At 38.9% G+C, this 14,560-nt stretch overlaps 1 protein-coding gene across 1 annotated transcript in view; it reads right to left on the bottom strand.

Annotated features, from left to right (window-relative positions):
* The window catches only part of NECAB1 (N-terminal EF-hand calcium binding protein 1), a 237,438-nt gene that overhangs the window by 136,011 nt on the left and 86,867 nt on the right, over positions 1-14,560 (bottom strand). The window lies entirely within an intron of this gene.

Genomic DNA, 14,560 nt, shown 5'->3' with positions numbered 1-14,560 from the left:
GATCAAAAATGTATCTGAAGAAATTATGGCTGAAAACTTCCCAAACCTAAAGAAGGAACAGATATCTAGGTACAGGAAGCACAGAGGATCCCAAACAAGATGAACACAAAGATCACACCAAGACATATAATTAAAATGGTAAAAGTTACAAGAGAATTCTAAAGGCAGCAAGAGAAAAACAAAGAGTCAGTTACAAGAGAACCCCGATAAGGCTATAAGCTGATTTCTCTGTAGAAAATTTGCAGGTCAGAAGATAGTGACGTTCAAAGTCCTGAAAGGGAAAAACCTGCAACCTAGGATACTCTACCTAGCAAGATCATCATTTAGAATAGAAGGAGAAATAAATAATTTCTCAGACAAGCAAAAACTAAAAAAATTCAGCAATATTAAAAATACCATAAAAGAAATTTTGAAGAGTCTTCTCTAAATGGAAAAGAAGGAAGAATCTATAGGAAAGGGAAAATTCCAATAGGAAAGGCAAATGTGTAGTAAGGATTGAAGATCACTTAGATAAGCTAGTAGGTATATTGAAAAACGAACAAAATGTATTTAGAATGTGCTTGAACCAAACGATTATCAGTTTAAAGCAAGTAGGTATAATTATGGGGAACTCATGGTAACCTACAATAGGTACACAAAAACCAAAAAGAAAGGACCTCAAGAATACGACAAAAGAAAGTCATTAAACCACAATGAGAAACTCAAAAAGAAGAAATGAACAAAGAAGAGCTGCAAAAACAACTGGAAAAAAGGAATAAAATGGCAGTAAGGAGGGAGGAGAGAAGATGGCGGAAGAGTAAGACGCGGAGATCACCTTCCTTCCCACAGATACAGTAGAAATACATCTACAGGTGGAACTGCTCCTACAGAACACCCACTGAACGCTGGCAGAAAACGTCCGACCTCCAAAAAGGCAAGAAACTCCCCCCGTACTTGGGTAGGGCAAAAGAAAAAAGAAATAACAGAGACAAAAGAATAGGGACGGGACCTGCACCAGTGGGAGGGAGCCGTGAAGGAGGAACGGTTCCACGCACTAGGAAGCCCCTTTGGGGGCGGAGACTGCGGGTAGCAGAGGGGGGAAGCTTCCGAGCCACGGAGGAGAGCGCAGCCACAGGGGTGCGGAGGGCAAAGTGGAGAGACTCCCACACAGAGGCTCGGCGCCCAGCAGCACTCACCAGCCCAAGAGGCTTGTCTGCTCCCCCGCCGGGGCAGGTGGGGCTGGGAGCTGAGGCTCAGCTTCGGTCGGATCGCAGGGAGAGGACTGGGACTGGCGGCGTGAACACAGCCTGAAGGGGTTAGCGCACCACAGCTGGCTGGGAGGGAGCCCGGGAAAAAGTCTGCAGCTGCCAAAGAGGCGAGAGACTTTTTCTTCCCTCTTTGTTTCCTGGTGCGCGAGGAGAGGGGATTCAGAGCGCCGCCTAAACGAACTCCAGAGAAGGGAGCCAGCCGCGGCGATCAGCGCGGACCACAGAGACGGGCATGAGACGCTGGGGCTGCTGCTGCTGCCTCCAAAAAGCCTGTATGTGAGCACAGGTCACTCTCCACACCGCCCCTCCTGGGAGCCGGTGCAGCCCGCCACTGCCAGGGTCCTATGATCCAGGGACAAATTCCCCGGGAGAACGCACGGCGCGCCTCAGGCTGGTGCAACGTCACGCCGGCCTCTGACGCTGCAGGCTCTCCCCGCCTCCTCTGTACCCCTCCCTCCCCGCGGCCTGAGTGAGCCAGCGCCCCCGAAGCAGCAGCTCCTTTAACCCCGTTCTGTCTGGGCGGGGAACAGACGCCCTCAGGCGACCTACACGCAGAGGCGGGTCCAAATCCAAAGCTGAACCCCAGGAGCTGTGCGAACAGGGAAGAGAAGGGGAAATCTCTCCCAGCAGCCTCAGAAGCAGCAGATTAAAACTCCACAAACAACTTGATGTGCCTGCATCTGTTGAATACTTGAATAGACAACGAATCATCCCAAATTCAGGAGGTGGACTTTGGGAGCAGGATATATTAATTTTTCCCCTTTTCCTTTTTTTTTGTGAGTGTATATGTATATGCTTCTGGGTGAGATTTTGTCTGTATAGCTTTGCTTTACGATAGCTTTATTTTACTTCACTATATTATAGCCTCTTTCTTTCTTTCTTTCTTTATTTCTTTCTTTCTTTCTTTCTTTCTTTCTTTCTTTCTTTCTTTCTTTCTTTCTTTCTTTCTTTCTTTCTATTTTTTCTCCCTTTTACTCTGAGCCGTGTGGACGAAAGGCTCTTGGTGCTCCAGCCAGGCATCAGGGCCATGCCTCTGAGGTGAGAGAGCCAACTTCAGGACACTGGTCCACAAGAGACCTCCGAGCTCCACGTAATACCAAACGGTGAAAATCTCTCAGAGATCTCCATCTCAACATCAAGACCCAGCATCACTCAATGACCAGCAAGCTACAGTGCTGAACACCCTATGCCAAACAATTAGCAAGACAGGAACACAGCCCCATCCATTAGCAGAGAGGCTGCCTAAAATCATAATAAGGCCACAGACACCCCAAAATACACCACCAGACGTGGATGTGCCCACCAGAAAGACAAGATCCAGCCTCATCCACCAGAGCTCAGGCACTAGTTCCCTACACCAGGAAGCCTACACAACCTACTGAACCAACCTTAGCCCCTGGGGACAGATACCAAAAACAACGGGAACTACAAACCTGCAGTCTGTGAAAAGGAGACCCCAAACACAGTAAGATAAGCAAAATGAGACGACAGAAAAACACACAGCAGATGAAGGAGCAGGGTCAAAGCACACCAGACTTAACAAATGAAGAGGAAATAGGTAGTCTACCTGAAAAAGAATTCAGAATAATGATAGTAAGGATGATCCAAAATCTTGGAAATAGAATAGACAAAATGCAAGAAACATTTAACAAGGACGTAGAAGAACTAAAGAGGAACCAAGCAATGATGAAAAACACAATAAATGAAATTAAAACTACTCTAGATGGGATCAATAGCAGAATAACTGAGGCAGAAGAAAGGATAAGTGACCTGGAAGATAAAATGGTGGAAATAACTACTACAGAGCAGGATAAAGAAAAAAGAATGAAAAGAACTGAGGACAGTCTCAGAGACCTCTGGGACAACATTAAACGCACCAACATTCGAATTATAGGGGTCCCAGAAGAAGAAGAGAAAAAGAAAGGGACTGAGAAAATATTTGAAGAGATTATAGTTGAAAACTTCCCTAATATGGGAAAGGAAATAGTGAATCAAGTCCTGGAAGCACAGAGAGTCCCATACAGGATAAACCCAAGGAGAAACACGCCAAGACACATATTAATCAAACTGTCAAAAATTAAATATAAGGAAAACATATTAAAGGCAGCAAGGGAAAAAAAACAAATAACACACAAGGGAATCCCCATAAGGTTAACATCTGATCTTTCAGCAGAAACTCTGCAAGTCAGAAGGGAGTGGCAGGATATACTTAAAGTGATGAAGGAGAAAAACCTACAACCAAGATTACTCTACCCAGCAAGGATCTCATTCAGATTCGATGGAGAAATTAAAACCTTTACAGACAAGCAAAAGCTGAGAGAGTTCAGCACCACCAAACCAGCTTTACAACAAATGCTAAGGGAACTTCTCTAGGCAAGAAACACAAGAGAAGGAAAACACCTACAATAACAAACCCAAAACATTTAAGAAAATGGGAATAGGAACATACATATCGATAATTACCTTAAATGTAAATGGATTAAATGCTCCCACCAAAAGACACAGACTGGCTGAATGGATACAAAAACAAGACCCATATATATGCTGTCTACAAGAGACCCACTTCAGACCTAGAGACACATACAGACTGAAAGTGAGGGGATGGAAAAAGATATTCCATGCAAATGGAAATCAAAAGAAAACTGGAGTAGCACTTCTCATATCAGACAAAATAGACTTTAGAATAAAGACTATTACAAGAGACAAAGAAGGACACTATATAATGATCAAGGGATTGATCCAAGAGGAAGCTATAAAAATTGTAAATATTTATGCACCCAACATAGGAGCACCTCAATACATAAGGCAAATACTAACAGCCATAAAAGGGGAAATCGACAGCAACACAATCATAGTAGGGGACTTTAACACCCCACTTTCACCAATGGACAGATCATCCAAAATGAAAATAAATAAGGAAACACAAGCTTTAAATGATACATTAAACAAGATGGACTTAATTGATACTTATAGGACATTCCACCCAAAAACAACAGAATACACATTTTTCTCAAGTGCTCATGGAACATTCTCCAGGATAGATTATATTTTGGGTCACAAATCAAGCCTTGGTAAATTTAAGAAAATTGAAATCATATCAAGTATCTTTTCTGACCACAACGCTATGAGACTAGATATCAATTACAGGAAAAGATCTGTAAAAAATACAAACACATGGAGGCTACACAATACATTACTTAATAACGAAGTGATTACTGAAGAAATCAAAGGGGAAATCAAAAAATACCTAGAAACAAATGACAATGGAGATACGATGACCCAAAACCTATGGGACGCAGCAAAAGCAGTGCTAAGAGGGAAGTTTATAGCAATACAAGCATACCTTAAGAAACAGGAAACATCTCGAATAAACAACGTAACCTTGCACCTGAAGCAATTAGAGAAAGAAGAACAAAAAAACCCCAAAGCCAGCAGAAGGAAAGAAATTATAAAGATCAGGTCAGAAATAAATGAAAAAGAAATGAAGGAAACAATAGCAAAAATCAATGAAACTAAAAGCTGGTTCTTTGAGAAGATAAACAAAATTGATAAACCATTAGCCAGACTCATCAAGAGAAAAAGGGAGGAGACTCAGATCAATAGAATTAGAAATGAAAAAGGAGAAGTAACCACTGACACTGCAGAAATACAAAAGATCATGAGAGATTACTACAAGCAACTCTATGCCAATAAAATGGACAACCTGGAAGAAATGGACAGATTCTTGGAAATGCACAAACTGCCGAGACTGAACCAGGAAGAAATAGAAAATATGAACAGACCAATCACAAGCACTGAAATTGAAACTGTGATTAAAAACCTTCCAACAAACAAAAGCCCAGGTCCAGATGGCTTCACAGGTGAATTCTACCAAACATTTAGAGACGAGCTAACACCTATCCTTCTCAAACTCTTCCAAAATATTGCAGAGGGAGGAACACTCCCAAACTCATTCTACGAGGCCACCATCACCCTGATACAAAACCAGACAAAGATGTCACAAAGAAAGAAAACTACAGGCCAATATCACTGATGAACATAGATGCAAAAATCCTCAACAAAATACTAGCAAACAGGATCCAACAGCACATTAAAAGGATCATACACCATGATCAAGTGGGGTTTATCCCAGGAATGCAAGGATTCTTCAATATACGCAAATCAATCAATGTCATACACCATATTAACAAATTGAAGGAGAAAAACCATATGATCATCTCAATAGATGCAGAGAAAGCGTTTGACAAAATTCAACACCCATTTATGATAAAAGCCCTGCAGAAAGTAGGCATAGAGGGAACTTTCCTCAACATAATAAAGGCCATATATGACAAACCCACAGCCAACATTGTCCTCAATGGTGAAAAACGGAAACCATTTCCACTAAGATCAGGAACAAGACAAGGTTGCCCACTCTCACCACTATTATTCAACATAGTTTTGGAAGTGTTAGCCACAGCAATCAGAGAAGACAAAGAAATAAAAGGAATCCAAATTGGAAAAGAAGAAGTAAAGCTGTCACTATTTGCAGATGATATGATACTATGCATAGAGAATCCTAAAGATGCTACCAGAAAACTCCTAGAGCTAATCAATGAATTTGGTAAAGTAGCAGGATACAAAATTAATGCACAGAAATCTCTTGCATTTCTATACACTAATGACGAAAAATCTGAAAGTGAAATTAAGAAAACACTCCCATTTACCATTGCAACAAAAAGAATAAAATATCTAGGAATAAACCTACCTAAGGAGACAAAAGACCTGTATGCAGAAAATTATAAGACACTGATGAAAGAAATTAAAGATGATACAAATAGATGGAGAGATATACCATGTTCCTGGATTGGAAGAATCAACATTGTGAAAATGACTCTACTACCCAAAGCAATCTACAGATTCAATGCAATCCCTATCAAACTACCACTGGCATTTTTCACAGAACTAGAACAAAAAATTTCACAATTTGTATGGAAACACAAAAGACCCCGAATAGCCAAAGCAATCTTGAGAATGAAAAATGGAGCTGGCGGAATCAGGCTCCCTGACTTCAGACTATATTACAAAACTTCAGTAATCAAGACAGTTTGGTACTGGCACAAAAACAGAAATATAGATCAATGGAACAGGATAGAAAGCCCAGAGATAAACCCACGCACATATGGTCACCTTATCTTTGATAAAGGAGGCAAGCATATACAGTGGAGAAAAGACAGCCTCTTCAATAAGTGGTGCTGGGAAAATTGGACAGGTACATGTAAAAGTATGAAATTAGAACACTCCCTGACACCATGCACAAAAATAAACTCAAAATGGATTAAAGACCTAAGTGTAAGGGCAGACACTATCAAACTCTTAGAGGAAAACATAGGCAGAACACTCTATGACATACATCACAGCAAGATTCTTTTTGACCCAGCTCCCAGAGAAATGGAAATAAGAACACAAATAAACAAATGGGACCTAATGAAACTTAAAAGCTTTTGCACAGCAAAGGAAACCATAAACAAGACCAAAAGACAACCATCAGAATGGGAGAAAATATTTGCAAATGAAGCAACTGACAAAGGATTAATCTCCAAGATTTACAAGCAGCTCATGCAGCTCAATAACAAAAAAACGAACAACCCAATCCAAAAATGGGCAGAAGACCTAAATAGACATTTCTCCAAAGAAGATATACAGATGGCCAACAGACACATGAAAGAATGTCAACATCATTAATCATTAGAGAAATGCAAATCAAAACTACAATGAGATATCATCTCACACCGGTCAGAATGGCCATCATCAAAAAATCTAGAAACAATAAATGCTGGAGAGGGTGTGGAGGAAAGGGAACACTCTTGCACTGTTGGTGGGAATGTAAATTGATACAGCCACTATGGAGAACAGTATGGAGGTTCCTTCAAAAACTAAAAATAGAACTACCATATGACCCAGCAATCCCACTACTGGGCATATACCCTGAGAAAACCATAGGTCAAAAAGAGTCATGTACCAAAATGTTCATTGCAGCTCTATTTACAATAGCCAGGACATGGAAGCAACGTAAATGTCCATCGACAGATGAATGGATAAAGAAGATGTGGCACATATATACAATGGAATATTACTCAGCCATAAAAAGAAATGAAATGGAGGTATTTGTAATGAGGTGGATGGAGTTAGAGTCTGTCATACAGAGTGAAGTAAGTCAGAAAGAGAAAAACAAATACAGTATGCTCACACATATATACGGAATCTAAGGGGAAAAAAAAAAAAAGGCCATGAAGAACCTAGTGGCAAGACGGGAATAAAGACACAGACCTACTAGAGAATGGACTTGAGGATATGGGGAGGGGGTGGGGTGAGATGTGACAGGGTAAGAGAATGTCATGGACATATATACACTACCAAATGTAAAATAGATAACTAGTGGGAAGCAGCCGCATAGCACAGGGAGATCAGCTCGGTGCTTTGTGACCACCTAGAGGGGTGGGATGGGGAGGGTGGGAGGGAGGGAGATGCAAGAGGGAAGAGAAATGAGAACATACTGTATATGTATAACTGATTCACTTTGTTATAAAGCAGAAGCTAACACACCATTGTAAGGCAATTATACTTCAATAAAGATGTTTAAAAAAAAAATGGCAGTAAGTACATACCTATAAACAGTTACTTTAAATGTCAATGGACTAAATGATCCAGTCAAAAGACACAGGGTGGTTGATTGAATAAAAAAACAAGACCCTCCATTATGCTGCCAACAAGAGACTCACTTCAGGGAGAAAGACACACACAGACTTGAAGTGAGAGAATGGGAAAAGATATGATAATGACAAGAAAGTGGGGATAGCAATGCTTATATCGGACAAAATAGACTTTAAAACAAAGGCTATAACAAAAGACAAAGAAGGGCATTATATAATGATAAATCAATCAATGTGATAGACCACATTAACAAAAGGAAAAACAAAAACCACATGATCATCTCAATAGACACAGAAAAAACATCTAACAAAATTCAACATCATTCATGATGATTCATGTACCTCATCAAAGTAGGTACAGAGGGAACATGTCTCAACATAATAAAGGCCATTTATGAGAAACCCACAGCTAACATAATACTCAATGGTGAAAGCTTGAAAGCCTTCCCACTAAATTTAGGAAAAAGACAAAGATGCCCACTTGCACTGCTTCTATTTAACATAGTGTTGGAAGTCCTAGCTACAGCAATCAGACAGGAAAAAGAAATAAAAGGAATTCAGATGGAAGGAAAGAGGTAAAACTCTCACTATTTGCAGATGACATTGTACCCTATCTAAAGAACCGTAAAGTCTCCACACAAAAACTATTAGAACTAATAAATGAATTCAGCAAGGTAGCAGGATAAAAAATTAATATACAGAAATCTATTCTGTTTCTATACACTAATAGTGAACTAACAGAAGTTAAAGTAAAAAATAATTCCATTTATAATCACATCAAAAAAAAACCACTAGGAATAAACTCAACCAAGGAGGTGAAATACCTATACTCTGAAAACTATAAAAAGTTGATGAAGAAAATTGAAGATAATTCAAAGAAATGGAAAGATATCCCATGCTTTTAGATTAGAAGAATTAATATTGTTAAAATGGCCATACTACCCAAATCAATCTACAGATATAATGCAATTCCTATCAAAATAACCAGGACATTTTTCACAGAACTGCAACAAATAACCCTAAAATTTATATGGAATCACAAAACACCCAGAGACAAAGCAATCCTGAGAAAAAAGAACAAAGCTGAAGGTATAACCGTCCCAGACTTCAGACTATACTACAAAGCTATAGTAATCAAAAGGGTGTGGTATTGGTACAGAAACAGAGACATAGATCAATGTAACAGAATAGAGAGCACAGAAATAAACTCACATGAGGTCAATTAATCTATGACAAAGGAGGCAGGAATATACAATGAAGGAAAAACAGTCTCTTCAATAAGTGGTCCTGGGAAAACTGGACAACTACGTGTAAAACAATGAAATTAGTATATTTCTTGACACTACATAGAAAAATAAACTCAAAATGGTTTAAAGACCTAAATGTAAGACATGAAACCATAAAATTCCTAGAAGAGAGCATAGGCGAAACATTCTTTGACATAAATCATAGCAATATTTTCCTGGTTCAGTTTCCTAAGTCAAAAGAAATAAAAGCAAAAATAGACAAATGGGACTTAATTAAACTTAAAAGCTTTTTCATAGCAAAGAAAACCAGCAACAAAACATAAAGACAACTTATGGAATGGGAGAAAATATTTTCAAATGATGCAACTGACAAGGGGTTCATATCCAAAATATACAAACAGCTCATGAAGTTCAATATCAAAAAAACAAACAATCCAATCAAAAAATGGGCAGAATATCCAAACAGACATTTCTCCAAAGAAGACACACAGATGGTTAAAAAACATTTAAAAAGATGCTCAACATCACTAATTATTAGAGAAATGCAAATCAAAACCCCAATGAGGTATCACCTCACACTTGTCAGAATGGTTATCATCAATAAGTCTTCAAATAACAAATGTTAGAGAGGATGTGGAGAAAAGAGAACCATCATACATTGCAGGTGGGAATGTAAATTGGTGTAGCCACTATGGAAAACAGTATGGAGGTTCCTTAAAAAACTAAAAATAGAATACCATGTGCTCCAGTAATTCCACTCTTGGATATACATCCAGAAAAAACAAAAACACTAATTCAAAGAGATGCATGCATCCCAATATTCATGGTAGCACTGTCTCCAATAACTCATTCATGGAAGCAACCCAAATGCCCATTAACAGACAACTGCCCTAAGAAGATGTGTGTGTATATATATATATGTGTATATGTGTGTGTGTGTATATATATATATATATATATTTATATACATATACACATATATATACAGTACTACATTACTCAGCCATAAAAAAGAATGAAATACTGACATTTGCAGCAATGTGGATGGACCTAGAGAATATTATGTTTAGTGAAATAAGTCAGTTAGAGAAAGAAAAATACTATATGATATCACTTACTTAAGAATCTATAAAATAATGCAAATGAATCCATATACAAAACAGAAACAGACTCACAGACATAGAAACCAAACTTGAGGTTACCAAAGGGGAGAGAGAAGCAGGGAGGGACAAACTAAGGTTATGGTATTAACAGATACAAACTGCTATATATAAAATAGATAAGCAACAAAGACATATAGCACAAGGAATTATACCCATTATCATCTAATAACCTATAACGGAATATAATCTGCAAAAATACTGAATCTCTATGCTGTACACCTAAAACTAACACAATATTGTAAATCAACTATACTTCAATTAAAACATAAATAAAATAAATATTTCAATTCATATAGAAGACATTTGACTCAATCAGTAAAGATCCCTGGAAAGAACATAAGTTGCCTTTCCAATTTGAAATCAAATCTATGCAGGCATGTACTGATAAAGCACATGAGAAGACAATGATTAGAGGATTCGGAGGTGACTATGTAGCCTGCCTTCCTTCCTTCCTTCCTTCCTTCTTTCCTTCCTTCCTTCCTTCCCTCCTTTCTTCATTTGTCCTTCTCACCTATTCAAAGTAGCTGGGAAAAAAAAAAAAATCACTCCCCAATCACAAAGGAAGTAACTGAGAAGAGAGAATTACAACACCCAAGCTCTGAACAGGAGCTTAAGTTGTGAATCTAATTGTAATGTTTATTTTGAGGTGGTACAGTGCAGTATCATTCAAACTGTTTTAAAGTTACACACTGCAGGACATGTGCCAGGGCAAGTAGGGGTCCAATGAACTCAAAGAGGGAAGTTAGGTGAAAAAGTCAGAGACATTTAACATAGATAAAAGGAGATAATTCCCTCTCCACTTCTTCATGACGAGGGTTCATTTACTCATTCTATGACTTAACACACACACTTAGTGCCTTCTATGTGTCAAGTGCTATACTAGGAACTTGGAATACAATGATAAAAATACAGAGCCTCTATTTTAAGAAGCCTACAATCAGGTAGGGGAAATAAACACTCCAACAAGCAACTGTCATACACATGATCATTGTTCAAGACAATGGTTCAAGAGCCAGGTATAGTGTGCAATCTAAATACAGAGCAAAGAATGCCCAAGTTCACGTGGAGTAAGTCAGAGAGAGCTTCACAGAGGAGACATCAACAAGGCCTGAATTAACAGATAAATAGTAATCTGCTGGATAATCAGAAGGAGGGTAAACAAAGGCATGGAAGCAGATGATATCTTCTCATGTTTGTAGGAGTATATGTTGTTCAGCATTGGTAAGATATAAGGGACAGGATTGGGAGATATTTAAGGAGAAGAGACAGCAAGGAAGCAGGTTGCTACAAATCAGTTATGAGAGAGGAAGCTGAATGTTTGGAAATATTCCTTGCTAGGTACTCTAAATTTTATCCTGAAGTCTAGGTCAGTGTTTTTGACCATCTTCATCAGATCCTCCAGAGAATTCCCTAGAACCTCACTGCTCAAAATTTGGCCTGTAGACCAGCAGCATCAACATCATCTGGGAACTTGTTAGAATGCCATCTCAGACCTACTGAGTCAGAATCTGCATTTTAATAAACCCCCAGGTAAGTTATAGGCACATTGAAGTTTGAGAAGCACTGCCTTGATGTACTTGTTAGAAATGAATATTATTGATAGTTCTCATCTATTAAATCAGAATCTTTCAGTTGAGGCCCAGGCCTCATCATTTTTCTTTCTTTCTTTTTTTTTTTTTTTACAGGCTCACTAGGAGATTATATGGCATATTAGATTTGAGAACCACTATGTGAAATGGGGAGCCATGGAGCAACTTTGAAAAGGAGAATGACATCCTCAAATTTTTCTATTAAAAGTGTTATCTGAACACACTATGGAAGGTTTGGGGAATACTAGTGATACACCATCAGGAGAGACAAGAGTAGAATCAATTGCCAGGAGTAATTTAGTCACAGAAAAAGGACCATAGGTTATATCAAAGCTTTGAGGTGGTAGTGGGTAGGAGCCTGAAATTTCAGCAGTACATCTGTATACCCCAAGATATGGCAAGCAGGGAGGGAAGGTCAGGGATGGCTTTGGAAGTGGCTAAGCTTGAACTAATTAATGTTTTATTCCTGTTACTACGACTCATGTTCCTTATTTGAATCATTTTACCAATGTGAGCTGGGCAAATGTGTTTAGCATTAGAGAGAGAAAAATTTAGAACAAATATTTACTCTTTCAAACTCTTGTCCTTTGTAACTGGGATAACCTCCAGGAGAAAAGACCTACTTTTATTGAAACCTGTATATGGGTTTGGAGAAGGTCATGTAGAGGACGTGACCACTGGTTGAACTGCAAGTTATACCTAGGCAATTGGAGGCTCCTCATCCACTTTCTTGTCCTTGGAATGTATGCTTTCCCCAACATTCCCACAGTGGGAGACATTTTCAAGGACACTACCTTGAGAGAGCAATCTGGACGTTGTATGTGACTGAATCCAGTTAAGACCTCTATATAAACTTAAGATTCTGGTGGAAGGGTGCAGAGATCTACTCGTTTTCTAGCTGCCCAAGACAAGCCTTGTATGTAAACCTTGTATGGAAGGGTAAGTTCCCTTGTCTACTAAACCTGCCTCCTACCAATGTGGAGTGGTTTGCCTCTTTCTTTGGTTTCCCTGTGCCCTCTGTGTACAAGGGCCAATTTGCAAACCAATAGGGTTTCATGGGCAGGAGCAAAACAGAACTGTATAGCACATATGGAAATGTTTGAGAACCAATTCTCCTCAGTTTAAGTGAAGAGGTTCTGAAAAGTAAGAGTCTGGATATTGAGTATAATTAAAAACTAGAGCAAGAGTTATAAACAGATGCATTTAATAAATTATCTGTAAGAAAGGAAATTTTCTCCTCATGGATGTTCAATGCAACATCTTCTCTATTAAAATGTTGACAAGGGAATTCCCTGGTGGTCCAGTGGTTAGGACTCTGCGCTTTCACTGTTGAGAACATGGGTTCAATCCCTGGTCAGAGAACTAAAATCTCACAAGCTGCGTGGCCAAAAAAAAAAAAAAAAAAAGAAATGCTAACCAAAGGTTAGTTTCTCCCTTCCTCCTCCACTACTGTACTTAATTGGTTGTGTCACATCACCAGATTACAGAGTTTTCTTCTATTCTGCATCTCAGTCCTCCAAGTTGTTGAGTTTTGGGATCTGACCCAAGAATTCCAAGTCAGAACCAGAGAACTAGCTGCCACAAAGATCACACTGGGAACTGATCTCACAAAGCATTTTCATGAGTTTAGATGAGGCCCACAGTGTGTACCTTGCTGTAACTTCCCAAGAATTGTATTAGATAGGAAAGAAAATAACTGAGATGACCAAGATAAAAAGAGAGAGTTAGAACACCCATGTTGTGAATAAAGGCATCAGTTGGTGATCTAAGAATGAGTTATTTTGAGGGGCTACAGATCAGTGTCACTCAAACTGTTTTACAACTCTTTTAGGTGATTTTATAAATGTGCCAAGTAGTCACAGCTCTAAAAGTCTGGAGTAGAGACTTCATTTTCTAGTACCCAGACTCAGCTGGCACAAGTCCCTCAGCACTGCCCAGGATCTGGCAATGTAAGGTGGTGCTCCTATACAGTCTGACTAGGGGGAATTTGGGCACAGCAACTTAAAGAAACCTTGCATATAAGGCTTATACAATTTTTATGGGAGTTTCCTCAGTTTTATCAATCTTATTTACAGAATTTAGCTAACTTTTAAAGTAATTGGTAATTGGCAAAAACTAACTAGATGAAAACTTAGACTACTGAATATACTCAAACTTGCTCATAAAGCTTTCTATATGCTTTCAGATCAAGCACTCTAGCTACATGAACTTTCATTGCAATTATTCATCACCCATCCATAAGTATCTTAAAATACTCAGGTACCAAGTTGAAGATTTGCAAAATAGTTCAATAAAAATGAGTAAGAGTAGAGAGAACTTTTTGGTTGAGAGAGAAGTGCAACTGCACTGGTTTATGAACAGAAGATATTCAAGATTTTAAAACAATCACTCAAGAGAGTCTGAAACTACATTCTATGTGTCTTCTGAGAATAACTCTGCAAGGTGAAAATAAAGTGGCAACTCTCAGTTAAGGAATTCAATGATAAGCAAGCCAGGGGTAGTGCCTGAGCTCCTTTGGTGGGAGCGCTGAGTCCAAGCTGCTGGACTAACAGAGAACCTCAGACCCCAGGGGATATTAATTGGAGGGAGGTCTCCTGGAGGTCCTCATCTCAGCACCAAGAC

The sequence above is a fragment of the Eschrichtius robustus genome, chromosome 17, assembly GCF_028021215.1.
Source record: "Eschrichtius robustus isolate mEscRob2 chromosome 17, mEscRob2.pri, whole genome shotgun sequence".
In the NCBI taxonomy this organism is placed as follows: domain Eukaryota; kingdom Metazoa; phylum Chordata; class Mammalia; order Artiodactyla; family Eschrichtiidae; genus Eschrichtius; species Eschrichtius robustus.
This window is presented reverse-complemented; position numbering and strand designations above follow the sequence as displayed.